Below are 26,905 nucleotides of genomic sequence, written 5' to 3'. Positions count from 1 at the left end.
TGAGTTTCCTTTCTTTCTTTCTTTTCTTTCTTTCTTTCTTTCTTTCTTTCTTTCTTTCTTTCTTTCTTTCTTTTCTTCCTTTCTTTCTTTCTTTCTTTCTTTCTTTCTTTCTTTCTTTCTTTCTTTCTTTCTGTTTCTTTCTTTCTTTCTTTCTGTAAAATTAATTAGAAAAATATTTATGAATTTTATAAATATTTTCCAACCATAAAATCATGACCAGTAGGCCTAGAAGAGACTTCAGAGAGTGTCTCGGCCAATATCTTCACCGTCACCCGAGCGAGGCTGTAAAAAAGGGGGCCCGTTTTCCATCCACAGGCAATGAGGTTGCAGAGGTAGGGACCAGCAAGGTTGTGGAGAGAGTGAGCCGAACCAAGATTCTAGGACGTTCATTCACCAATGGAGTGCTGGATGGACTGGTGGGAAAAGACTGAAGAAAGATTGCAGGAAGAATGATTTTCCTTTAAGCCTTGGGAGCCAGAAGAGACTCAGTCCGTAACTGTGGCCTTCTGAGGGTCACATCACCACTGTGGGACCCCGTTGCTACCTGTAAAAGGGGAGATCTTGACATTTGTCTCAGGAGTTGAATGAGACAGCATCTCAGTGCCTGGCACATAGTAGGTGCTTCATAAACACTCACTTCTTTGTGACATCCCCAATCTGCCTCGCCACCCAGTTCACCTCTGCCTTCCTAAGTTCCTATTACTGGAACCACAGCTCCGTGCACAGTTTTTCCAGCTCTCTAAGCCCACCGTCTCCAGTCCCCAGTTCAATCACTCATAACCCTTCCTCACCCCTTTGCTTTCCTCCACGGGGCCGCTGTGCCTGAGAAGCATATAAATGTTCATGGCTGGGGATGACAATGCGATTGTCTGACTGGACGTTTTCGGGTCAACGTGTAGAAGCCTGTAAAGTCTGCCTCCCACCCCATTTTAAGAGGACACACTGGCTTGGATCTGTTAGGAAGACTCCTCTAATGTATTAATTACGGCCCCACTAATTACACAGGAGGGTTTCTGGCAGCATTATGAGAAGGGATGGGCACCAAGCAGCCAGGAAAAGGAATGATGAGTTCGGCTTTTGCCTCACACTGAAGTCCAGTCTGAATTTCAGAAAAGACTTTCCTTTATCCTCTGCATACAAGGGATGGGATTTTCCAGCCTCTGATAAAACAGGCTTCAGGAAGAGCCAGGGGAAGGTCACCCCCACATTCAGTGCAGGGGACGGTCACTCCCACATTCAATGTCCGCTTCCTATTGCAGGTGCATTGCAATGCAAAAGAAAAATGGTTTTCTGAAAATTAAGGAAATGTGGCATCTGCTTTGCACTCACAAAAGGAAGAGAGGGCTTGGAAGCCCAGAACTTGGGCCCAGGATGGGGACCCATTCTGCCTGCCCTCACTACCCCAGGAGCTCCCCTCTGGATCCAGGACCCCCGTATACCTCCAGAAAACCCATCAGGCCCAAACTCCAGAGAAGCCAGCCCACCCCCAGGGAAACCATTATCCCCTGGGATCAGCAACTGAAGCCTTCCCAGGAGCGGTCAGCGACCACCAACTGCCAAGGGAAGGCCCCCAGGTCACCTGATTGTCTGTGCAAAGTGGACACCCAGAGCCATCCAAGGACAATCCACACCCACACCCCACCCCTCGAGGCTTTGGCAACTGCAGCCAAGACTCCCGTCTGCTGCCCTGGACCAGAGACTCCTCAGGGAGGATGAATCTGTAAAAAATACGCATGGCTCAAAAACACGTGGCATTTATTTATAAGGTGGTGCTAGCAAATAGCTCATTTATCCTGAGAAAAAATGGGCCACCTGAGTGGCTTCAGGCTATTTGAAATAATCTAATGGGATCTTTTAATATATTTAATAAGATTTTTAATAATCTAAAGAACACATGTTCACGGTAGGAAAATGAAAATTAAGAACTCTTGCACATAAATGACGCACATGTCCACAAAGGCACGTGCCCAAGAATGTTCTTTGCAACATTGTTTGAGATCGTCAATAAACAGAAGCTACTTAAATGTCCAACAAGGTGGAAAGGGTTGAGTAAACTAAGGTCCACCCTTGCAACGTGGAAACAGGTTGTTGATAGAGTCAGATGTAGAACAATATACACGGTATGGAAAAATTACTTAAAATTCCATGGATGGAAAAATTACTTTAAAAGTTTTTATGCATTTAGCACTATTTACTATAGCCTGGACATGGAAGCAACCTAAGTGTCCACTGACAGATGAATGGATAAAGAAGAAAGAAACAAAATTGAGTTATTTGTAGTAAGGTGGATGGACCTAGAGTCTGTCATACAGAGTGAAGTAAGTCAGAAAGAGAAAAACAAATACCGTACGCTAACACATGTATATGGAATCTAAAAAAAAAAAAAAAAAGGCTCTGATGAACCTAGGGGCAGGACAGGAATAAAGACACAGATGTAGAGAATGGACTTGAGGACACGGGGAGGGGGAAGGGTAAGCTGGGACAAAGTGAGAGAGTGGCATTGACATATCTACACTACCAAATGTAAAATAGATAGCTAGTGGGAAGCAGCTGCAAGGCACAGGGAGATCAGCTCGGTGCTTTGCGACCACCTAGAGGTGTGGGATGCGGGGGTGGGGGTGGGGGGCGGAGATGCAAGAGCAAGGGGATATGGGGATATATGTATGCATATAGCTGATTCACTTTGTTATACAGCAGAAACTAACACAACACTGTAAAGCAATTACACTCCAATAAAGATGTTTAAAAAAAAGTTTTTATGCATTTACAAACAGAGAAAAATTGTCTGGAAAGAAACCCACCTAATGGATATATGTTACCCCCAAGGAGGAGTTAGGGAGGGGTGAGAAGAGTGGAAGCCTTTGTTTTAGCTTATATACATCTGAATTCTTTGAAAGTCTTACTTTTCTAACTCAAAGAAAATGAGAAAACCCACATTAGCAATAAATAAAGAAAAACTATGCATAATAAAAACCTAGAAATAACTCTGGTTAGTGCATATGTCCTCTTCTAAGTTTTACTACACAAATAAGATTGTCTTCATAGCTTAAATTTGCCTTCAAACAATACATCATGCACTTCTTTCCAAGTCAGTAAGCAAACATATTTTTAGGGATCACCTCATAGTCTGTTGCATATTTAAACAATTCCTCATTAGTAAACATTTAGGTTGTTTCTAATTTCTTTCCTTTTCAAACAAAAACAATGCAGTAATGAGCATCCTTATTACTAGATTGTTGCACATAATCACAATTATGTCCGTAGAACTAATTCCTAGAAGTAAAAAATTGTTGGGTGAAAAGGCATGTGTATTTTAAGATTTTTTTTTTTTAGTAAATTTATTTATTTATTTTTGGCTGCGTTGGGTCTTCGTTGCTGCGCGCGGGCTTTTCTCTGGTTGCAGCGAGTGGGGGCTACTCTTCGTTGCAGTGCACGCAGGGGCTTCTCATTGCGGTGGCTTCTCTTGCTGCGGAGCATGGGCTCTAGGCGGGCAGGCTTCAGTAGTTGTGGCGTGCAGGCTCAGTCGTCGTGGCTCGCGGGCTCTAGAGCACAGGCTCAGTGGTTGTGGCACACGGGCTTAGTCGCTCCGCGGCATGTGGGATCTTCCCGGACCAGGGCTCGAACCCGTGTCCCCTGCATTGGCAGGTGGATTCTTAATCTCTGCGCCACCAGGGAAGTCCCTATTTTAAGATTCTTAATGCATATGGTAAAATTGCCCTCCAGAAAGGTCACAAGATCTATAATCCCACGAAAACTCTGAAAACTGTAAATGCTTTAATAAGTTTAACAACGAAACTCATTTGGTGGCTCACCCTGACCTGAATGGACACGAGGCTATTTATGGCTTTATTTGTCCCACGTAGTATGAGTATTTGTACATTTCATGCAGACACATAAATGTATATATTGCCCTAGTTCCTACAGGGAGTGTTATATAATTTATACATCATGTTGCTTTTCAAAAATCTGAAAAATTCTAAATTCCAGCAACTTCTGTCCCCAAGAGTTTCAGGTAATGGATTGTGGACCAGTGTTAATTTATGCTTCCCCCGGCAGTGTATGAGAGTGCCGTTTTCTTCATGTGCTCACCAATAAGTTGTTTTCATCTTTGCCAACCTGATTTTTAACAAACTTAAATGAGGTGGGGCACTTTTCCCGAGTTTTCGGACCATTTGAATGCCTCCTCGCTTAGCCTGTCAGCTGCTGTCAGTAGCTCTGAGCTCCTCGGCTCTAGCGCCCCTCGGGGAGGCCTTGGGCTTCTGAGCCTCTGCACATTCATGCTGCTGCTGACCACCTCTGCACACCCCCTCAGGGACCACTGGCCCAGACTCCCCACATCAGCTCTTCCTCTGCCTTTATGGGAGCTTCTCACCCTCTGCCTCCTGATGTCTGGTTATCACATCCAGCAGGCTGGAAGGGTCACCATTCTCTTCTAACTCATCCAGTTATTGGGTGGAGGAGTGGTCCCACGGCAGAGAGACAGGACCCCTGGTAACACCATTACTATAGGAAGTTGTCTTGTTTTCAGGAGGCCTACGTCTCTGAAGGGGGTTGCTGGGTCGGTGTCGATTCTACTGAAGCCTCACTCTGACCATAACCCACACCTCTGTCACTGAGTCTGACCCACCTTACCAGAGTCATTCTGCACATGGGGTGATTTTTTCTACCACTGTCATTTATACCAGTCCAAATGACCATGAAATTATAGATAGAGCCGTTCAGGGAGACTGATCCCAGCTGTCTGGCCCCATCACCTGATATCGCTGGGGTCCAGAGGGCTGGAGGAGAGCCAGGAGACTGGCTCAAAGGAGCACCTGGGGGGAGGTACTGGGGGCAAGGTATACCAGCAGGAACAGGACACTGATGTCCAGGACCATGGACCATCATAGCCGCCCCAGGTATCTAGAAGCTGATGGCTATGCCTGCCTCACTAAAACACCTTTGAAGCAGAGGATCAGCCCCTGGCTGACGCATGCAGATGCCTGCCTCCGGCCCAAGCCCGGAGCCTGTCACGGAATCACCCACAGGCTAGACCAAGGTATCGGGAACACAATCGTAGGGGCTCCAATCAGGGATGCATCCCAGAGAGCACTGCTCGAGCCTGGGGAAGGGACATCTGAATCCCGATAAAGCACGTCCCTGAGAACCTACAGAAGCAGCTGCAGCCAGTGTAGACAGGGACAACCAAAAAAAAAAAAAAAGAGTCTTGACGCAGAGCCTTCAAGAAGACATGTGCAGTCATCCATGCCCTCAGGACAAAGCGTATCTGATGGCCCAAGACCACGTAAGCAGGCTTTGGGAAGTGGGCCAACGGGATATGCGGGTATTTCTAAAAGCAGTGTATTCTCCTGGCTTTTAATCTGGGATACTAACTGGGTTTATACATTGGTCCTAGCACTTCGGTAAGCTATGTAAATTTTCTGTGCCTAACTCTTCTCATCTATAGAGTGGGGACAGTTATTAGGGTCAAAAGAGATCATATGGGTAAGATACGTGAAACAGTGCCTGGTGCGTGGTAAGCGCTCAATAAATGTAAGCTGTTGTTCTTGTTGTTTTATTGTTACTTTGAGTGGTTATTAATATCATACTAGATGAAGAGTAAAAATGTCTTTGATTCGGAGCCTCAAAGCTCGCTATGGAAAGCAGTAGAGAAAAGAACAAGAAACAAAGAAGGTGTCATTATCAAGGCTGGAGTTCTGATTGCCAGACCACAGGAAATCTCTAATTTCTTCTGGTTAATAAAATTAATATGAGATGATACAGAAGAAGGGGTTGAGTCCCAAGACAACAGAAAGGGAATACACAGCAACTGAGGGGACTGCAAGGAAACCCACCAGGACCCTGGTGGCTGGGCAGGCGAGCCCTTAACCTACAGATGGAACTGCTGCCTGCAATCCCGGGGACGTGCAGGGGGAGGGTTGCTGGTGGCATAGGACAAGCCATTAAGAGGGCATGAGCATATGCAAAAAAGAGTAAGTTTAGAATGAGAACTCTTCTCTAAAACTGCAAAAGTTAAAGGCACTTAGAAAAAGTTGGAAGACTGAAAGGTGTTAAAAGACGGCAGAGAGCTGAGGCATCTCCATCTTGCACGGGAATGGTCTTAGTAGGTGAAGTCTTTCACCGAGAGAAATATGGAAACAGAGATAAAATGGATTCAGTGCTCAGTGTATCAGTGAAATGTCACAAGTCTCCATAATTTTTGCCTCTCCATGGCCAACCCTGAGCCCCACCCAGAATGTGCCTGGGTTGGGAGGGCTGGGGCCTGTGGGCTGAAGCTTCCCCCATCATGGAGAAGCAGTCAGCCTGGAACCCTGGGGAGGGGGCTCAGGGAGGTGGGGGGCAGTGGTGGGTCTGGACCAGGAGGGGCGCAGGGCTTGTTTAATGAACAAGCAGCCACTTGATCAATTTCAGGTGTTCACTCTCCACTCTGGGCAGCAGGTCTGGGCTCTGTGTGGACAGCCTTGCCATCCACCCTCACCCCATGAAAGCCAGCCACAGAGACAGAGAAGTGTCTGTGGCCCGCTTACCAATTTTACAAGCGGCAGGACTTGACTTGTTGTTCTATAAATGTCAATTATGCCCACCCTTGGTAAAATTGGTAAGAAACATAACGCCACAAAAAGGAGGAGGCTCTGATTCTGAAGAGATACCAACAGTGGCTCCAACCCACCAATTTTAGGATATAAAAGACCTTCTTAGAGTTAAGGGCATATCATCAAAGAGTTGCAAAGGATTATTTCAGGTTAACAAAATCCCTTTAGGAATTTCCAAGCTAGAGTTCTAAAATAAAATGGTGGGACTTCCCTGGTGGCGCAGTGGTTGAGAATCCGCCTGCAAATGCAGGGGACACGGATTCGAGCCCTCGTCCGGGAAGATCCCACATGCCACGGAGCAACTAAGCCCTTGCACCACAACTACTGAGCCTGCGCTCTACGGCCCGCGAGGCACAACTACTGAGCCCACGTGCCACAACTCCTGAAGCCCGTGCACCTAGAGCCCGTGCTCTGCCACAAGAGAAGCCACCGCTATGATAAGCCCACGCTCCACAACGAAGAGTAGCCCCCGCGCATCACGACTAGAGAAAGCCTGTGTGCAGCAACGAAGACCCAATGCAGCCAAAAATAAATAAATAAATTTATTTAAAAAATAAATAAAATGGCAAAAGGGAGAGGGACACAAAACATTACTACTTATTTTCTATGGGTGTGGGTGTACACATATGAATACATGCACACGCAAATACTAAAGAGTGAGTATTTGCTGAACATTAATTCAATTTGATCTATCACTATGTATATGAACACAATATATAGAGAAAAAGGACTCTGGGAGCAAATATACCAAAAATGTCAATAATGGGATTGTGCAAGGTAGGATTCAGGTGATCATTTTCTTTTTTGAATTTTTCTCCATTTTTCAAATTTCCAATGTTTTTGGTTTTGTTTTCGTCTTTTAGAGAAAATGTTAGATCTCAATGCCCTTGACCTTGACCTTGTACCTATGTATCCACCTTGTCCCGAGCAACCTCACGTGAGCCATGTGTGAGGAAATACAGCAACTAAGCCCAAAAAAGTCCTGCCGTGTCTTTCTCCCACTCTGATTGCTCACAAAACAAAAATGAATTTTTCCATGGTAACCTACAGCTGCCTCGGTTAGACACAGAGGCCACTGGCAACTTTTAAGTAGCAGCTTCATGCCCTGCTCCTCTTCATGTATACAACTCGAGAGAAAAGTCGGGAAAAGGTAGAGCACACTGTTGTGACTACGTCGGTTCAAACTGGCCATGGTTATCTGGGTGGTGAGATCAAAGATGACTACTATCTTTTTTCTTTTCACTCTTGTTATAATATGAATTTTTAAAATAATAACATGTATTGGTTATAGAGCCATATGAAAAAAAATAGTTTTATTTTAGGGGGGAGAAAAAAGTAAAACCTCGTTGCCTCTCTATGCCCTCAGGAGAAAAATTCAATATCTTGACACAGCTTATACGGCCCCACGTGATCTTGTCTCTGATTATTCAGTGACATTTTAAGTATTTGGTTGAACCATATGATGTTGCAGTTTTTCTTAGTCAAAAGTGGTCAGTTATTGGCAACTTTATTTGCTTGAACTCACCCAAGACCCTTATTCTCAACCCGATGCTGCTTCCTCGGCCTGCAACACCCAACCCCTGCCCACCCCCATCTTTCTCTACCTCCCCTCACCACTTCTGCCTTGCTAACTCCTGCCTTTTCTTCAAGTCTTCTGGTCTCTCTGTCATTTCTTCCAAGAAGCTTTGGATTCTGGATTAGGCACCCCTCCTATGGGCTTCCCAAGCATCTGTCCTCATTCACTCAACAGATCATTATTAAGCACCCATTACATGCCCACCGAATTCCAGGCAGTAGGGACACAGTAATGACCAAGTCAGTGACCCCTAGTCCTACTGTACTGTAGTCCTGTCGGCTTCTTATTTCTAATCTCCACTAAACCCTGAACTCTTCTAGGTCAAACTGCATGTCTTGTACACCATGAAACAGCCACAGCTCCATGTACCTGACACATAATAATCACATACTCATTGAATGAAAAATAAATGAATTACTCAAATTTATCAAAGTAGTATTTAACTGATTTTATTTCTCTTTCTGTTCCAGTTTTTTTTTTTTTTTTTAAGGTTATTGCTCTCACGATTTATCTTCTGACAAAAGGAAACAGCTGATAAAAGAAGCCCTCCTTTGTTCTGGATTTCCTGGCCGGGTCGCGCAAGTCCTGTTTGTTTTGACCGCCTCTGGAGTGCTTGCTGGGTGAGGTCAGGGAAGGGAAGGAGAACGCCGCCCGCCTGTTGTTGGAGCCACAGGAAGCCAGCTGCAAGCTCCGCTGTGTGGAGAGGAGGCGGGGGTTTGGGAGAACAAACCCCAGCCTGAGGAGAAGTGTGTCCTTAATGCCTATGCCAGCCTCAGGACCTGCCCAGCAAAAGCAGGCCATACATATTCAGGTCCCAGAATTGGAGGGCACCAGGGAAATAAAGACAACAAACAGAGTCAGCACTTGCGAAGATCACAGAGCCAGGCAACAGCAAAGCTGAGGGTCCAGCCCTAACTTGCGACCCCAAAGTCCTTGCGTTTTCCTGGAACAGAGCTGGGGGCAGGGTGGGGGGTGGTATCTAAAACTCATAGCTCCTGGCTGCCATTCAAACTACATGACTTTGGGTGATCAACCCACCCACCGTTATTCACTGAATACCTATTATGTTCCAACACCTGTCCAGGTAGGCTGTAGTGGGAGAGGCAAATTCCCACCCTTGGAAATCCCCACGGTGGGAGTGATATGATTTGTGGCGTCCATAAAGTTATGCAACTCACCTGGGTGAATCAGAGTCTGAGGCTCTGGAAGCCTTTGAAGGGGGAGGTGGCCTCTTCAGCCTGCCCCTCCCAGAAGCTCTGAGTTCAGTCCTTCCAACCTGAAGCATAGGCTCTGCTCCCTGAGTCCCGCCTCCTCATGGTGGAAACTTTTACTTGTCTGAAGCATGTAGGAGTCCTGAGAACCCAGACAGCAGAGCAGAGGGGAAGGGAATACCCCAGTTGGCCATCTACAGTGGGCCAGGCCCTGGGTCAAGGCCTAAACACGCTATGTCCTTTCATCCTCGATTCAGTTCTTTACTGATTAAGAGACTGAAGCTTTAAAGAGAGTGGAGAGGACTGAGTTCTGGAGTGTCTGCTGCGAGCCCCCCAGGACTGTATTGCTTCCTTACATTCATTATGCACTGGCACAGGGATCCCAACCACACCTTCTATAACAAGTGGTCCAAGGCACTTCAGTTTGTCCATACTGGATAGCACGGATTTTGGAGAACATTTCCATCATCTCAGACAGTTCTATTAGACAGCAGTGAACTAAGCCATGAGAGCAGGCAGCTCAGAAAAGCCCTTTTCCACCCCCTGCATCTTCTACTCTCATCCCTTGCAAAAGTGGTCGTGGAGAAGGGGATGTTGCAGCTGCTCAATAAATATTTTCAGAATAAATGGGGAAGATCTGGTCTGAAAAGCAAGAAGGAAGTGGCTGAAGAGGTGTGAGTAAGCCCGATTTAATTGAGAAAGGCTCACTACATGGTGGAGAGCTTGGGCAGACCGAAAGGTCCTTCCTTCGTCACCCATCCTCACCCATGAAAACACAGTAATGAATGGTGACATAATTTATTGGAGCAATAAAGTCCATACCTACCCGTCACTTCTTCAGATGCCTCATGTCTGACTGTGGGCATTTGCAGTAAAGCATTCCATCCGGACCAAACGGTGGTTAGCTCTGATGCGGGCAAGAGCGCCTGGTTAAAGTGAGAGCCAGGATCCTGGAGTTCCTGGAACCCAGTTCCTTTATGCTACTGATGGGGAAACTGAGGCCTCATCTATGGTCACACAGCTAGATGGAGGCAGAGCTGTTCTCCTGCTCACTTGCCATCTGGAATTCAGGCCAGCGTGAGAGCAGACGCTCCTTGTCAGGACAAAGGAGAAGGAAACTCAGGTGGCCAGAGAGCCAAGACTGAGATCAAGTTGATGAAGAAACCAGGAACAAAATAAGACAGTGGGTTGGGAACAACCCCAGAGCGGTAGGGTCGACCAGACGCACACTAAGAAGGGGACGGCAATTGGAAGGAAGATCCAAGTCTGGAGCATTCAGTATTGGTGAGGAGGATGGAAATGGTCACTCTTGTACACTGCTGGTGAGACTGCATATTGGTGGGGCCCTTCAGAGGACAGTTTAACATTGTCTAGTAGAATTTAAAATGTGTATCCCCGTGACTCAGAAATCTCACTACTTCTCTAGGGAAATATTTGCACATGTGCACAGAAATAGACATAAAACTTCATGGCAGCATTTCCTACGATCATGAGAAACTAGAAAAAACTTAGATGTCCAACCACGGGGATGGATTCATCGAAAGCAGTGTATCCACGCTAAGCGAATACTACGAAGCAATTAAGTAGAGCATGGAGGGTCCATCCAGGGCCACCACATCACACACCCTATCTTTGAATGAATTAGAATAGTCAGAGAAGGACAGCCTTCTCTTTGGGTTAAGCTAGCAGAGATGGGCTGGGTTTCAGCCTCCCTCATGCCCTCCAGGCTGTGTTACCAGAGAGAGAGCTCTGAGTTCAGCCCTTCCAACCTGAAGGACCATGTGAAATGGAAAAACAAGTTGTAGAAGAGTGTGCAAAACAGAATGCCTTTAATAAATTTAAACACACATTCTTTATATTTTCTATGGGGACATAAATACATAGCATGCATGTTGATGAGTAGAAAAAGAACTAGGGGGTACACGTCTTCCTGCAATAGCTATTACTTCTTTAGTGGGAGGGTGGCACTGTTTGTCAAAGGGGTCTGTAATCTTATCCAAAGTGTTTTGCTTTGATGTTTCACAAGGAGAATGCATTTCTTTATCATTTGTATAATTAACTTTTAAATTAAAAACTAAAAAATGGAAAGTTGGGAAGTTGGGTTTTGGGGACAGAAGAAGAAATGTATGTCATCCTAGGTGACACTCACACCACCATCACCACTAGATTTAAAGGCATCTTGCTCCATGGGCCAAAAACCCACACGAATCCCTTCTGGACCTCAATTTGGAACTCAAGTTTCTAGGGTAGAGAGTGACAGAGTGCTCACGTTGGATGAAAGAAGTTTTTAAAAATCAGAGAAAAGTAAACCTAGTGAGACTCTCTCTTTTAGGTATGCTTGCAGGCAACCTTGGTGACTTCAGCCGCAGAAATCCCAGCTTTGTCCTCAAGACTGGAAAATAACTGGAGAAAGTGGGGGAAGGAAGTGGGAGTCTCCCCTTTCCCCATCTTCTCCCAGAAGCAGCATTTCCCCCAAAGCAAGGAGTACCTCTGTGCCCTGGTGGAAAATGGTGAGACAGTCAACACAGTCAACTTAAGCAAGATCAAAAGAACCATCCGATGACTTTGGGGGGCTTTATCACAGTGAAAAGAAGGTGAGGGAAGTTGACTCGTCTTGAAATTGTTTTTTAATGGTTTGATTTCACGGTCTTCTTGTTACTTAAGTACCATTCATCTTCCTTTAAATCTCCAGTGGGAGCTTCATATGGCTTGGCAGCTCCATTTCCTCTCAGCCTACCAGATGAGACAAAAGGTCCACCGGTCACTCATCTAGGCAAAGCATATTCGGAGCCATTGGAACCTGCATCACCTGGCAGGCTGTACTGAACCAGAGAGAAATCAAGGCCCCCTTACCACATGAGAGTTGTGTAAGTTGACCCCTTCTTCCCATCCCTCCCCTACTGCCCAGTGTAGACCAGCTAGAAACATGAGCGATGGGAAATAAGGGAAAGGAAGACCATGTTTTCTCTCCCTACTAGTCCTTTGAGCCACAAGTCTAGGCAGCAATGGCAGAGGAGAAATCACAGCACTGGATAGAAGATTGGTGTTTTTATTAGGACCTGGCTGTATTTAATCACTGAAAGTGGCCAGAAAGTTGTGGGCTGTGCCAAGATAAATTAAAGATCAAGAAAAGCAGATATCACAGAGCACAGCAATGGGGAGGAAAAACATGTCTCATGTTTCTATCTCTACCACACTGAGTGTTCCCAATGAACCACTTACATTTGGATTCTCTTAGTTGACCTATTTTTCCTAATCCTTTTGAGCCATTCAAAGCTCATTTTTATGTATCTTTTTAGGGATGAGAAACGAAACCAGAGCTCTCTGTCTCTCCCTTTGCTTTGCTTATATCTGCTTGGTTCATTCTCTCCCACAGCAGACAGGCTTTCTCTGAGTGGTAGAGAATAAGGCCACCTTCTTCTTCAACTTCAACTCCTTTCTGATCCATAACCCCTGGGACAGGGCCCTTCTCCAACTCCAACCGAAAAGTCTCAGAGACGGACCCTGATTGGTCTTGCTTGGGTCACATGATCCCCCAGCAAGGGGTCAGAGTCTTGTAACTGTCACACCCCCTCCCAGGTCATGTGTTTGGAGTTGGGGATGTGCAGTTCGTCAGAGCAGGGATGGGGCATGCTGGAACAAAGTACTGAGCGGGGCCCACGTGATTCTAATGCGCATCTTCAGTAAGTACAGCCTCCATTCTTCTGACATCTTGGAATTCTTGTCTCTCTACTTACTTTAAAAGGATAGTTTAAATCATGTGAGAGTTTAAAAAAAAAACCTCCTTTTAACAGAATCAGGTGATTATGAAACACAATAAAAATGAGTGATAGAAATTTCCATATTTTGGCTTCCTCCTCCCTAAAAGTTATAAAGGCCCATTTGTAACAGAAGAACCTCCCTTTTGCCGTCCTTTTTCTTTCTTTTGACAATAACCAGGGCTCTTAGAAAAGACTCATTCTCTTATTCAGTGAAATTTTATCCACTTATTCATATTTCAAAATATTTGGAAAAGTTAAATTTAAGTAATTTTCTAATATCTAAGCAGGACCTTAAAAAGAATCCATTGCTCTTCAGTCCATTGCATACCCCCAGAGACCTCAAGTTTGGTCTTTAGTTCAAGGTAGCAAAGATTAACTACTAGAACTTCAGGGACTTTGGAGATGTACAGAATAGCATATTGCTAAACATCCCTCTTGCTTTTTGCAAGACTGATCTCAAAAGCTATGTCCTCTCTGACCAGCCACCCATTCCAACCTAAGTGGAACTGATCACGCCCACTTCTGTGTCCCTACCATTGTTCTGAAGTCTACCAATCATAACAGGAAGACTATCATGGTGGAGATAATGGGGGCTGTTTATTTATCCCTCTCTTCCTTCCAGGCTGTGCATTTCTTAGGTTCGTGTCTGATTCACCACTGTGTCCTCTACATGCATTTGAGGGTGTGGCACAGTGGCAGTCTCTGGGGTGGATGGACGGATGATGAAGTTCCTCTTGACGCCGAGAGTGTAGGTGATTCATGAGTATGTGAGCCTATGGATGTGCTAGTGATTCAGGCCATTTTGATGTGGCATTTCCACAAGACCTACAATGAGTGAATAAGTGACGTCCCTGACTGCAGAGGACCCCATCATCAATCTTGTGCCTCAAGCAGGCTCTCAAGGAGACCGAGTCGCTTTGTCCATCTTTGCTTTAGTTGGTTGTACAAGGCACAGCTTGGAGTGTTTCTCTGTTTCCTCGGCGGCTGTGGACCGCACCCGCAGTGTTCACCTGTGAAGTCTCTGCCGGAGCAGAACCAGCGTGCTGCCCCCCCCCCCCAGTAGTGCCAAGCCTCAGGGAATGCTGCCCTCCTGTCTCCCGCCGACAGCCAAGGCTCTGCAGAGCCTCAGAGGCGAGAAAGCAAAGCTCCCCAGAGGCCCAGTGCTCCCTGGCAGGCATCCCCAGGGATTCAGGGCAGGCAGAGAATTGTCTCAGGGGCGGGCTTCCCTCCCACTTGACTGTGGCTCTGTGCAGGGCATGGAGAGGGAGTGGGGCACTGTGTGCAAGGCCGGGGAACCAGAGGAGGGCTGACACTCCTGTGAGACTGCTCGGCTCCCCAGCTTCCAGCCCTGCACAGAATCTCCACATTGCTTCTCCTCCAAGTTCTCCAGAAGCAGTGGTCTCAGGAGGTACAGCCTGGACACCCCCCCACACCCAAGGACCTCAGGGTGGGCGGTGCCCTGCCATGCTGAGGCCACGCTGATTTGTAACTCAGCTGAGTTGACATCAAAGCCATCACTGTGCTCATCTGAGTTTTCTCTCCCTGGGCAGCTCATCCACAGCTGGAACTAACCACCCCAGTGCAGACCGTACCCACTCTGAGCCCGCATCTTCAGGGAGGAGCTGCCACTGGGGCCTCCCACAAGCATCCCAAACTCAGCATGTCCCAAAGCTCATCTTCCCCCAAACCTGCTCTTCATCCTGCCTTGGGCAGCGTCACGTTCCAGCCAGAACCGTGAGAGCTGCTCTCCCCACAGTCCCGCTCCTGCACCCAGTCATTCACAAAGCACAGCTGATTCTACCTCTCGACTCACTCATACGCCTTCTCTCCTCGTTCTCCCTCTCCATTTCTGTTGCCCTGTTTGGTCTAGGTGGGTCACCTCTTCCCTGAGCAACTGGGGAGTGCACTGCAGGTCTCCCTCACCCACTGCCTCCTGCCTGACTCTATGGCCCTCTACAGACACCTGTGGATGTACAATGTCTTCCCTTGTGGTTTTCCAGAAACGTAATTCTGATCCTGCCACCCTCCTGCTGAAAATCTTTGGAAGGCTTGCCCTAGCTTCCAGAAAACTCCAATTCCTCTGTGCTGGGCAGAAGGTTCTATTGATATTTGACCCCTCCTTTTCTTTTGAGCTCACCTCTGGTCAGTCAAATCCCAGGGAGAATGATAATTAGACAAATCAGTCACAGGGAGAGCAAAAGCCTCTGGACCCATGGCTTTGCCCATTTTAAAGGTCATCCAGGCAGAGGCAGCCATCCATGCGGGGGAGGCTGGTCAGAGTTGAAGGCTCCCAGCTGCCACTTGAAAGGGCAATAGCAGTTGCCCCAATACGCTGTTCATGCTCCTGCACCCCTTTCAGGATTCCAGGCTCCCAGGAAGCTTATGTCTCTCTCCTCTGCCCACATCTGAGTAACGGGCTAATGATTGATGTTCGCTAAGCTCCTACCGAATGTTCCAGGTACCAGGCTATGCCCTGTCTCATTTAATCTTCACAGCACCCCTGTGACGCAGTACAATCGTTACCCTCATTTTACAGATGACCAACTTGAGTCGCAGAGGTCAAGTTGCTTGCCCAAGGTCACGTAGACAGAGAGTGGCAGAGCCGGGATTTGTAATCATGGGTATGCCCTACACTGCCAGGCCATGATGTTTCTTAGGTTCAGGAAGCCAAAGCTCTTCCAAGAGCAGAACGGGGAGGGCGATCTACAGCATGGTGTTTTATTCTTTTGTGTATACTTCTAGCACGGGTAATCAGCAGCTGATTTGGCATCTCTTCTGAAAAGTTGCTTTTGCCCCCTTTGTGGATTTAGGCATCCCGTTGAACAGAAAAAATGCAGAAGTATCTTGGTGGTGAGTTGCAGCTTGGCCTACTGGAAGATCTTGTCTTGGCCAAATTTGGGGAGAAAAAGAGGAAGCTCTACTTGGTCACTCTGATCTCGGAGGCTGCAGGCAGGGAACCTCAGTTCAGAAAGTGACCTCCCACATGCCCAGAAATGAGTTTGATTGTGGATTTAAACCCACTGCCGTGGTTCCACCAGGGACAGGAGGAAGTGTGCTCTGCATCCCAGAGATGGCAGCTGAGAAGTGTGTGTCCTGTGTCTCCCCTTCAATGTGAAGAAAGCCTCGTCATCTCCTACAGATGATAGGAGATGAGACCAGAGCCCACAGGATGCCACAGGGGAGGTCGCGAGAAGCAGTGTATTAGGCGTGAAGACCGGCACTTGGGAGCCGAGATGAGATTTCAGACATGGCTGATCCCTTAAAAAGTGAATCTCTCAAGCTTCCTGTCTCATCCTTATGGCTCTTCTACATCGATTTGGCTTTGGATTTAAGGTCAGTGAAAACATACAGCATAGGTTATTCAGAAACTGCCTCTAAGGAGGTGGCTGCTTCCTTCACAGTGGAAACATGGAATTTGACCTGTGTTCTTATCCCATCCTGGGCAACGCAGAGGAGCCGGGCTTGAGGATTGGGGATGCAGGAGCGGACCCTAACTGCGGGGCAGTCCACGCAGGGTGGATGTGTATTCCTGGCATTCAGGAGAATGATTTATGACTTCATTTTATGTTTTAATGCTTTCTGTCAGAATTCCAAGAAGCCATAGTGACTGATGGGCAGCACAGAAAGAGGAAGAATGCTGTAGTGGAAACAGCCCAGATGAATGTTTAAAGTGAACAAGCAGTTGTTCAGCAAATGTCTTCTGAGCACCTACCATAGCCTCCTCACTGATTCCCAGGGAAGCAGAGTTCAGAGCCACCCCCCGCCCCCCTTGAAGGACACTGAAGGCTCTAGCAATGCCTGACCTCTCTGGCAGAATGAAGGTTGACAATCCTTCTAACCGGGGTGTGGGGAGAGAAGAGCGTCTTAGAGGAGCCCTGGTTCATGCCAACCCCACCCCAACCAGCAGTGAAGCTTCAGAAAAACTGAGCCGATGAGCTCACCCAGGGCAGAGAGAGACAAGACACAGCTCTTTGCTCTTTCCGTGTTCCAAATCCTGCACAGCCCCGAGCACACACCAGTTAGACGCGATTCTGGCCCCGCCGATGTCTGCCCGACCTCATCTCTCTGACACCAAGGTGTTCTCCCCACAGGCTACCCAGAGCCTCCTGCAAAACAGCCGAAAAGCCCCGCCTCGAGGAGCTTGGTGTCCATGGCGGGCCCTCCGCCCATTTCCACTCTCTACTCCAGCCTCTCCTTTGAAATAAATGTATTCAGTACAGCGGTACAAAATGGATGAAACAGTTGTTTTTAAATGATTTCATGCCCCTCCCAAAGGCACTCTTTTGTTCTTCTGTTTAATTTTTACATCACCTTGGCAATAACAAACTCGAGGGCGGATTCATCAAAGGAAACTGATAATTGCTAACTGTACATTTTATTTGGTTCATTATTTTGTTAACACCTGATTCCGAAAAATACTCCTTCTGAACAGGGTGGAAGCGGCATAAAAATGATTAGCAACAAAGAGATCCTTTTTTGCATAGAAATAGGTTCATTACCTGCCAGCTGCAGTAAGTGTGTGGGACTTGCTTTGTGGCAGCCAACAACATCTATCAAGCACTTTCCACCTGCCTCCAGGTAAACAAACACCTTATAACCTAAGGGCTTGTTTCTGTTTTGCTTTGCAGAAACTTACCCGTATTGTCCTGGTTGGGATTCCAGATGGGTGGAAAATAGTACAGTACCAGGGACGTGGGGTCGAAAAGTGGGCCTGGGGCAGCCCCGAAAGGGCAACAAGGTGTAGGATGTCCTAAGGGTTGGTTGGGGGGAGCATACTGGGAGACCCCTGAATCACTGAGAGCAGTAGAAAGTGTGTGGGATTCATTCCACGTTTATGAAGTACTTCCTATGCGCACAGTCAGCAGCAGAATTCGAATGTATGTAAGTTGTGGGTAGTGGGTACCCGTGGATGCCTCCCAACGTTTTTCAATGCCTTTACTGTGTTTGGGGAAATTCCCTGGTTCATGACTGCCCCCCTCCCGCCCCCACCCAATGCAAGAGAGAAGCTATTTAGAATGCCTCTTGCCCAGCTGCTATTGCTTCTCAGGTGCAGGCACGAGATAGCCTTCACCAACCTGATACCCACAGGAGACTTCGATTGGGAAGCTAATGCCATGAAGAATTTGGTGGTGCATGGAACCCATTCAGCTGAGCGAAGCGGCAGAGTATCCAGTTCCCTGTGACAAAGGTTCCAAGGAGCATCCCAGCCCCAGACTCGGGTACGTGAACGTGATATTTGTGTCCAGGGATGTATTCTATTTGTGATAGAAGCTGGCCACTGTTTTTTGCCGCTGGGCGTTCAGGTTTGTTCCTCTGGACCTCTCAGATTCTCTGAGTTACCTGATAATGCTTGAACAAATTCCTTTTCTGCTGAAACCGGCTAGAATGAGTTTCTGACATTTGCAGTTGGGAACCCACTGTGCTCATAGCTCTATATGCTGCAAATGACAGAAGCCCAAAGGACATTTGCTGGGTTGTGAAACCGAAAACATCCAGGAGTATGTAGCTTCAGATATGGTTAGATACATGGACTAGGTCCAACTACATAATGTGCAAGGCCCAGCACAAAATGAAAGTGCAGGACCCTTTTTCAAAAAGTATTACGAATTTCAAGTTGACGATGTAAGAGCATTAAACCAAGGGTCCTTCTAAGTGCAGAGCCCTATGTGACTGCACAGATTGCATTCCCACAAAGCTGGCCCTGCTCCAGGACCCCCGTGTTTCTCTCTCTACATCTTGCTTCTGTCAAGTCCCACCTGACCCCTTGCCTGCCCACGCAACTCCAATTTTCCAGAGGGAAAGGCTGGATTCACACAGTTAAGACTCGGAGACCAGTTGTACCCACAGTGTGCCTAGGCACGCTAACCACCAGCACACAGATTAGCCGTGGTATGTGGACTCTGGTCTTAGGTCAGGCCCCTGAAAGTAGCCTCTGCTGTGAGGATCCCTGTGCAGGGGATTTCTAGAGGAAGTGCTCCCAGGGGAGACCTGTAGGGAAGCAGGGAAGGGGAGGAAACTAAGCAAAGGTGCGTTCCCCCGCAGAGACCCTCGAAGGGGCCTTGCCTGATCCCATAAGGCAGGGGTCCCCAACCCCCAGGCCGCGGACCAGTCTGTTAGGAACCGGGCTGCACAGCAGGAGGTGAGTGGTGGGCGAGCAGGTGAAGCTTCATCAGCCGCTCCCCATTGCTCCCCATCACTCACATGACCGCCTGAACCATCCCTCCCCCCCGTCTTCCGTGGAGAAATTGTCTTCCAGGAAACCGGTCTCTGGTGCCAGAAAGGTTGGGGACCGCTGCCGTAAGGGGCTCTAGAGTGTGAGTGAGGCCTTAGCGTCGTCTCCACCTGGCATTTCAATGCTCCCCGTGTGCACCCATCAGTCATTGATTGAGGGCCACGCCCCGTGTGGGTGGGCACATCTCTTCCTAGGCACTGCTGGCTCTCTGTGCATACGGTTCCTATAGACTGAGGACCAGCTGCTAAAAAAGAAACACAGGTGCTAGCTCTTGGAGGTCAACACCAAAGTGAGGGGAGGGGTCCCAGGCATTCTAAAGCCCTGGATTCAATGACTTCCCAACATCCCGACCCTACCTGCAGCTGCCCTGAGAAAATGCTGAGGTACACGACCCCAGAATTCCACTGGGAATGTTTGTGTGTGATCCCTCCTGCCAGTGAATCAGGAAGTAGCAGGTGACGGGCAAGTGGTGACCAGAAGATTATGTGTATTTCTGAGCTTTTATTTACCCTAACATTTTAAAAATTAATCTTAGGCTACGTAAGTAAGTAATACAAAACTCAGATTCCCTATTTTGAAATGAATGAATTGCATAACAGTGTTTTGTAAGAACTATGTGAGCTTCTGAGTCTGTCACAGGAACAAATTTTGCACCAACTCTGCTCATCTATTTTGACACCTGCCCTTAGTCCCAGGTGATTCCTATTGGTCTTGAGAGATGCATATCATTAGATTCATTAAGGATGGGATCCTCTAAGCATAGGATTAATTATTAACAATCAAATATATGAATACAGTTTTATAACAGCTTTGTTGAAGTACAATTCACATACCATTCAATTTCCCTATTTAAAGTGTACAATTCAGTCATTTTTAGTATATTGATAAAATTGGGCAACAATCACCACAATCAATTTTAGAAAGCTTTCATCACTCCAAAAAGAAACCCCCATACCCATTATCATTCTTTATTCCCACTAAGGATTTGGAAAAACCTTAGTCCTAAGCAAAAAATATTTAGGGCTGGTGGACCATCCCTCTCGTTCCTAATTTCAGGAACCATCCAGAAAGCCCTCTGGGAACAAATAGCTCTGGAAAATCCTCTGTTGTCTACATGCACTTGGGAGAGTCATGACTTCGATTGCCTTTCTGACTGCCAGACTCAGGGACTGAGAAACAGAAGAAAGGGAAAGGCTATATCAACAGAAAGAAAGGGAAAGGCTATATCAACTCAATCAAGCCATGCCAATAGGTCCGGCCCGGGTCCAGTCCAAGAGAAACGTGAACATTTGCATCCCCAGCTACCGTGAGAGCAGCAGTCCCCTCCAGCACATGAGGCAGAGTTATGGCCTGTTTCTTCCCTGAACACCGAGAGGACCTCAAGTCACTTCCTAAAGAGGTCTTGCATCTCCAAATTCCAGCTTGGAGAAAACAGGGCGTTCCTTACACAGGAAGCTGGCCATGATGGCTGACCCAGTTTATACACTTCTGTTCCAAAAAAAAGCCGCCTTTTAGGAGAAGAAAAGGGTAACGGAGCACCCAGCTAAGCGTGTTAGAAAATCTTTAAGAAATAAATTGACAACGTTATTAAGGGATTTATGTCTGACAAAACATTTTTTTAAATTCTTGTAACTGAGACAAAGAGTTTAGAAAAAATTATCTATGAGCCCCAGGGTTATTAAGTCAATTAAACATATACCTGCATGTAACTTTGCTGTAATAAAAGTCCTGCCCAGAGTGTGGTGTTACCGAGTGAGGTACACTGAGTAAACACTCATTTGAAGACCTTTCCACTGGAACATAAGAGTAAGGCAGTGAAAAGAATATATGTTCTGAACATCACATCGGCCCCATTAGGAGGGCTCTGTGATCACATTATTATGTGCTTTGTCTTCAGAGACTTCCCTGTCTTTTTCACCCATAAGCAGAAGAAGTCCTCTCCCTCTCATTATCAGGCTCCCAGGGCCCGTTCTCTCTGATGTGCCTCCCTCCCTCACTTTGGAGCTCAGACTTCCTTGAGATCTGTCATTGTCACCTTTATTATAATGGAGTCTTACAATCCCACAGCTAGTGACACTCAGGGGAGGAGTATGCTGATGAGGAAGGTGGGGATGCCTGGAGGAGACGTCTGTGATGGAAGTTTCCACAGAGGCGACACTGCAAACAGGCAGGAAGAATGAAGGTCTGGTAGGGAGATGGGCACTCCACCGCCCAATTTTCCTCCCGTGGTCTCGTGCAGGAAAAAGGAAGAAAGGCCGTGGAGGGTATCCATGAAAGGGGACCGTGTGTTACTTTAGTTGCAGCAGGCAGGAATATTCTCTCCTCAGGTAGAACAAGCAGAGTCTGGTACACACAGAGGCAGATGAGTAAACAGACAGAGGTGATGCATTTTCTTTGTGGCATCTGTGGGCAAAAGGAGCTTAAAAGGCCCGTGGGAGGAAGGAATGATAGCTGGTTTCCTTTTCTCTCGTTGAATAGAGCCTCTGATTCAATGGTAGGACAGTTAACCAGGCCAATAGAACATGATGGGCTTCTTTCATTCCAAGAAGAGACTAGCCCTCCATGGGTGTTACTTAACTAGAAGAAGGTCAAAGATCACTGAGTATGATTCACCCACATTTAGGGGGCAGAATTGACCTAGAATGTCATAAAAAAGCACCAAAAGTGCAAGAGCAGTATTTTTAGAAGCACGCCTAAGGGATGGCCAAACAGAAAGGCAGCAACAAATCAAAAAAAAAGGTTTAATCCTTCTAATTTGTCCACTTTGGCCAAAACAACAGAATTTAATCAAGTTCATATGCAGATGTGATTTGGGTGACTTATTTAACACTCTATAGATGAATACAGATCAGGTCTGTCTATCTGTCTGTCGATCTGTCTATTTTTGGTATTTTTCTCCCTAAGAGTGAATAATTATCAAGACAAAAATAAATTTAAAATGTACACTGCAACATCCCGAGTTGCAAAAGGACCCCACAGATTTATAAAATTGTTTGTGGCACTCTCAATCCTTTTTATTACTTTTTTGAGGCTGCAAGGAAAAACACACCGCAATCTTGAGGAGACATCCGGTCCAATACCGTATGAAAATGGCACACAAGTTGCTCTGCCATTTTGAACAGAACAAAAGGGAAAAAATGAAGAGTTGTGGGAAAGGAAGAAAATGTACACTATCAGATGAGATAAACTATGGGCTCAGTAAGAAAAAGATACAGGGGAGCTATTGCAGGTAGAAAAAGGCTGCAGCGGGAAACTCTTCTGCTACTAAGGGTGGTAAAGGCCAACTTAAGAGGAAAGCCAAGAGATCTATAATCATCTACAAGAGGAAATAGGTTGGGGCAGTGAAATAGGACACCTCGCTCAAAGTAATCCAAGGGCAGTTTCAGGGTGATCGTGATTCTAGGGGAGATCACAGTGCAGGAGAAGCATGATGAAGGTAATAGTTGATGAATATCCACTAGGATAAATTCCAGTGGGTTAAAGATGCAAGCCAAAGGTTTTTTTTAAAGATTTATTGGAAAACATGGAATTCTTCTATAACTTGGAACGGAGGAAAGCATTTCTTACTATGACTCAAAATACAGAAGAGACAAGAGAAGATTGATTAATTTGTCTACATAAAAAGTAAAACTTCTGAATGGCAAAAAAAAAAAAAAAAGAGAAGGAGAAAAGAAAGCAGAAAAACAGAAAAAAAAAAAGGACAACAAACTGGAAAAAATATTCATATTGCAGACAAAGAGCTCATCTTCCTATTATGGAGTGATTTTTATAGAAATTGAAGAGACTAATAGACAAAAGATTTGACTATCAGTTCACAGAAATAGAACTAAAAATAGCTCAAATGAATGAATATGTGCTCAACTTCACTCACAAGAGAAATGCAAATCCAAATGACATTGCAGTATCATTCATACAATTCCAAAATTTTGATGACAGGCTGTTCAATTGGGTTCTCCCAGAAGCAGGCCCTGAGATGAATATTTCAGTGTAGGTAGTTTATTTGGGAGGTGAGGGCAGGAAACACAGGTAGGGAAGTAAGGAGGAAAGGGAAAGGTGTTATGAAGGGCGTGTTCTGAAGCCAAGCCTGGAGCCCAGTTGGAGAACCGTGGGGGACAGTGCAGAACACATTCCAGGGTTATCCCCTCTAAGAACGGGAAGCTGAGGTATTTATCCACCAACTCCCTTACCATCACTGGTTGATGGTTGCTTGTGGAGAATGAACTCTCAGGCCTTTCTGCCTTGTCCTTCCCCCAGGCTCACACACAGGTCAAGCCTGTTTCCTGGAGCCAGAAAGAAGCCCTGGGGCAGAGTGGCAGCTGGTCTAGAGAAGACCTTCTAGCAGGTGTGGGTCAGGCAGGGCAGCATCTTTCCCCACACTCTCCATCAGTGAAGCTCCCAGGGCACAGGCTCTCTCTCATTGCTGGTGAGAACAGACACTGTTACAACACCTATCTATGGCAATTGGGAGTGCCAACTAGTTACTGGGAATCTAACAGTACCTAGTACTGATTCCGCCCTCCCGGTACATATACCCTTTGACTCAGCAGTCCCACTTCCAGGAATTTATCCTACAGTTAAGATTTGCACCTGTCGTAAATGACACACGTGTAAGATGATTTATGCAGTGCTATTTGTAATGACAAACTCTTGGAAACAATCTAACGTCCATCGATGGGAAGGGGAGAGTTAAAATGAAGCTTTTTAAAAAAGTATAGTTGCTGTACAATATTATATAAGTTACAGGTGTACGATATAGTGATTCACAATTTTTAAAGGTTATACTCCATTTATACTTATTATAAAATATTGGCTATATTCGCCATGTTGTACAATATATCCTTGTAACTTATTTCTTACATGATAGTCGAACCTCTTCCTCCCCTACTCCTATGTTGTCCCTCCCTGCTTCCCTTTCCCCACTGGTAACCACTAGTTTGTTCTCTGTATCTGTGAGCCTGCTTCTTTTTTGTTATATTCACTAGTTTGTTGTATTTTTTTAGATTCCACATATAAGCGATATCATACAGTATTTGTCTTTCTTCAGCTTTAAAAACAATTGAGGCAGTTCTCTGGGTAGTGGATGTGGTGAGATTTCCAAGATACGTTGTTAAGTGACAAAAGTAAAGTGCAAGAAGATTATACTATCTTTTGCGTAAAAAGGGGGGAGGGTAAAAGGAAAATAACACAAGGTCATGTTTGTTTACATATGCACAGAGAAAGTGGCGGAATAGGGAAGAAATAAGAGAGCTAAGGTGAGGGTTGTGGTGATGGTAACTTGTGGATAGGGTGAAATATATTTAAAATATGTGAATCTATTATTTGCTTCCAAAATAAATTTAGAAATGCTGATGAACGTGGAAATCTGAGGGGCATGGAATTATGTAGCACTTTTTTATTCCATGTTACATCTTTCGGATTTGTTTGACTGTTGTACATGGTGCCTGCGTTGCTTTGCAATGTGAAAGGATACTGGAGATATAGTGACTAGATGCAAACTAGGGAGATAGATAGACAAAAGTCAAAAATACATTACGGGGCTTCCCTGGTGGTGCAGTGGTTAAGAATCCACCCGCCAATGCAGGGGACACGGGTTCGAGCCGTGCTCTGGGAAGATCCCACATGCTGCGGAGCAGCTAAGCCCATGCGCCACAACTACTGAGTCTGCGCTCTAGAGCCCGCGAGCCACAACTGCTGAAGCCCGCGCACCTAGAGCCCGTTCTCCGCAACAAGAGAAGCCACCGTAATGAGAAGCGTGCGCACCACAACGAAGAGTAGCCCCCCCCCCCGCTCGCTGCAACTAGAGAAAGCCCGCGCGCAGCAACAAAGACCCAACACAGCCAAAAATAAATGAATTTATTTAAAAAAACACATTACAATGGAAATGCTTATCAGAGCAAGTGTTGAACTTAAGGAAAATGACTGTCTGGCTAAAGCAGAAAAGGAATGTATTGAAAGGCTATTAGATAATTCACAGAATCACCAGGAAGGTAGAAGCAACAGGCTCAACATAAAAGCTGAAGCCCAAGGAGGTGAGGAAACAATACCCACAGAAGCATCTGATGAGGTCACTGTTGTCATCGCCCTCACTGCTGTCCCTAGGGGAGCAGGAAGTCAGGCCAGAAGGTTCAAGTGAGCCACAAAGATATGACAATTTTTAAATGTCAGAGTAAGGTATGGGGCAGGTCACCCGGCAGAAATGTCAAAGCAGATGACCCAGAACTGAGCGTAGTGAGGACGTGAAAGGGATGAGAGATCGAGGTTGGAGGCAGATCCTTGAAGAGAACGTCAGAGGGGCTGTTGTGGAGTCACTCCGTACCCAAGGGAGTGGCAGAGTGTTCTGGCAGGGGAGCTGCCCAAGAACCCACAAAAATGTCCACAACAGGGCCACCTTTAATCATTGGCCGGGCCCAGAGAGCAAAAGCCAGTTGACAACAGTAACTAGTCTGTTAAGAAATACTACGTTCCTCTTACCTTTCCTCATGGCCGCAACCCCAGAAGGGTCAAAAACAGCAACTGGGTGGCGGGGAGGACATGACGGTGTGAGGCAGGAGTCAAGCCACCCTCCTCGCAGCCCTAGCTGGGACGAGGGGAGAATTTTTACCTTCGACTGAAGATGGAAGTGTTAAATTGAGACCGTGTTTTGCAACGTAGTGACCAGAAAACTTGGTTAGCTGACAAAGACCAGGAAAGTCACGGGCATTCATTTCATGTGGCATCCAATGGTAATGGTGGGACCACCCCTAAGAAGGAGGCTTAAGGGGGTGTCAGGTTGGGGTGGACAAAATAAAGTTGCTTTTAAGATTAACCATCGTAGATCCGGTAAAGTGACAGTTGCGTAGAAAGTGGACATTACTGCTGCAGTCACTGAAATAAGTAAACCTGCTTCTTCACGTCATGCGCTCTAGTTTCAAAGTCCCAAGCAGAGAATCTGATTGGCTGAGCTGAGGCATCATGCCCATGATCCAGCTCCACGGCCCGTACGCTACCTGATGAATTCCCCTAATTTAGGAAAAGGGTTCAGAAAGTGAATGGATAAAAACTGACACATATGCACTATAATGGGAAGCTGTGCATTCACATCTGATGGGTACGTGCTGGAGGTGGGGTGGGGGAGGGAGGAGAGAATTCCAAGAAGAGTAATATAGACCCTGCCCTCAATGAAGCGGAGTCCAACTATTATAGCAACTGCAACCTACAAGTATCTCACTTTCATCTAAAACTTTATAGTTTAAAAAGCTCTTTTATGTCTATACATTTGCCCTTGACAACAACACAGTGAGATAACTCCCCAGTGTTCAACGTGGTGCCTGGCATGTAGTAGGTATTCAGTAAATGTTTGCTAAATGGATGGAAAAGTAAAGGAATGTATGAGTAAGGAAGATTCAAATCCAGTGGCAAAAGTACAGCCTTTGCAGTTGGACAGTCTTGTTCAGCAATGCCCAATGGAACCGATGATGGCTCTTTATTCATGCTGTGCAATATGGTAGCCAAATGTGGCTACTGAGTGCTTGAAATGTGCTAATGAGACTGAG

General features: G+C 46.3%; 1 long non-coding RNA gene across 1 annotated transcript; it reads left to right on the top strand.

Annotated features, from left to right (window-relative positions):
- Positions 1–11,582: 11,582 nt before the first annotated feature.
- Positions 11,583–17,699, top strand: LOC137233091 (uncharacterized). Its single transcript, XR_010947293.1, has 3 exons — positions 11,583–11,974; positions 12,073–12,247; positions 15,952–17,699. It is a non-coding gene; the product is annotated as an uncharacterized lncRNA (long non-coding RNA).
- The last annotated feature ends 9,206 nt before the right edge of the window (positions 17,700–26,905 follow it).

The sequence above is a fragment of the Pseudorca crassidens genome, chromosome 10 (assembly GCF_039906515.1).
Source record: "Pseudorca crassidens isolate mPseCra1 chromosome 10, mPseCra1.hap1, whole genome shotgun sequence".
NCBI lineage: Eukaryota > Metazoa > Chordata > Mammalia > Artiodactyla > Delphinidae > Pseudorca > Pseudorca crassidens.
Note: the sequence above shows the minus strand (reverse complement) of the source record. Positions and strands in the feature narration are given on the sequence as shown.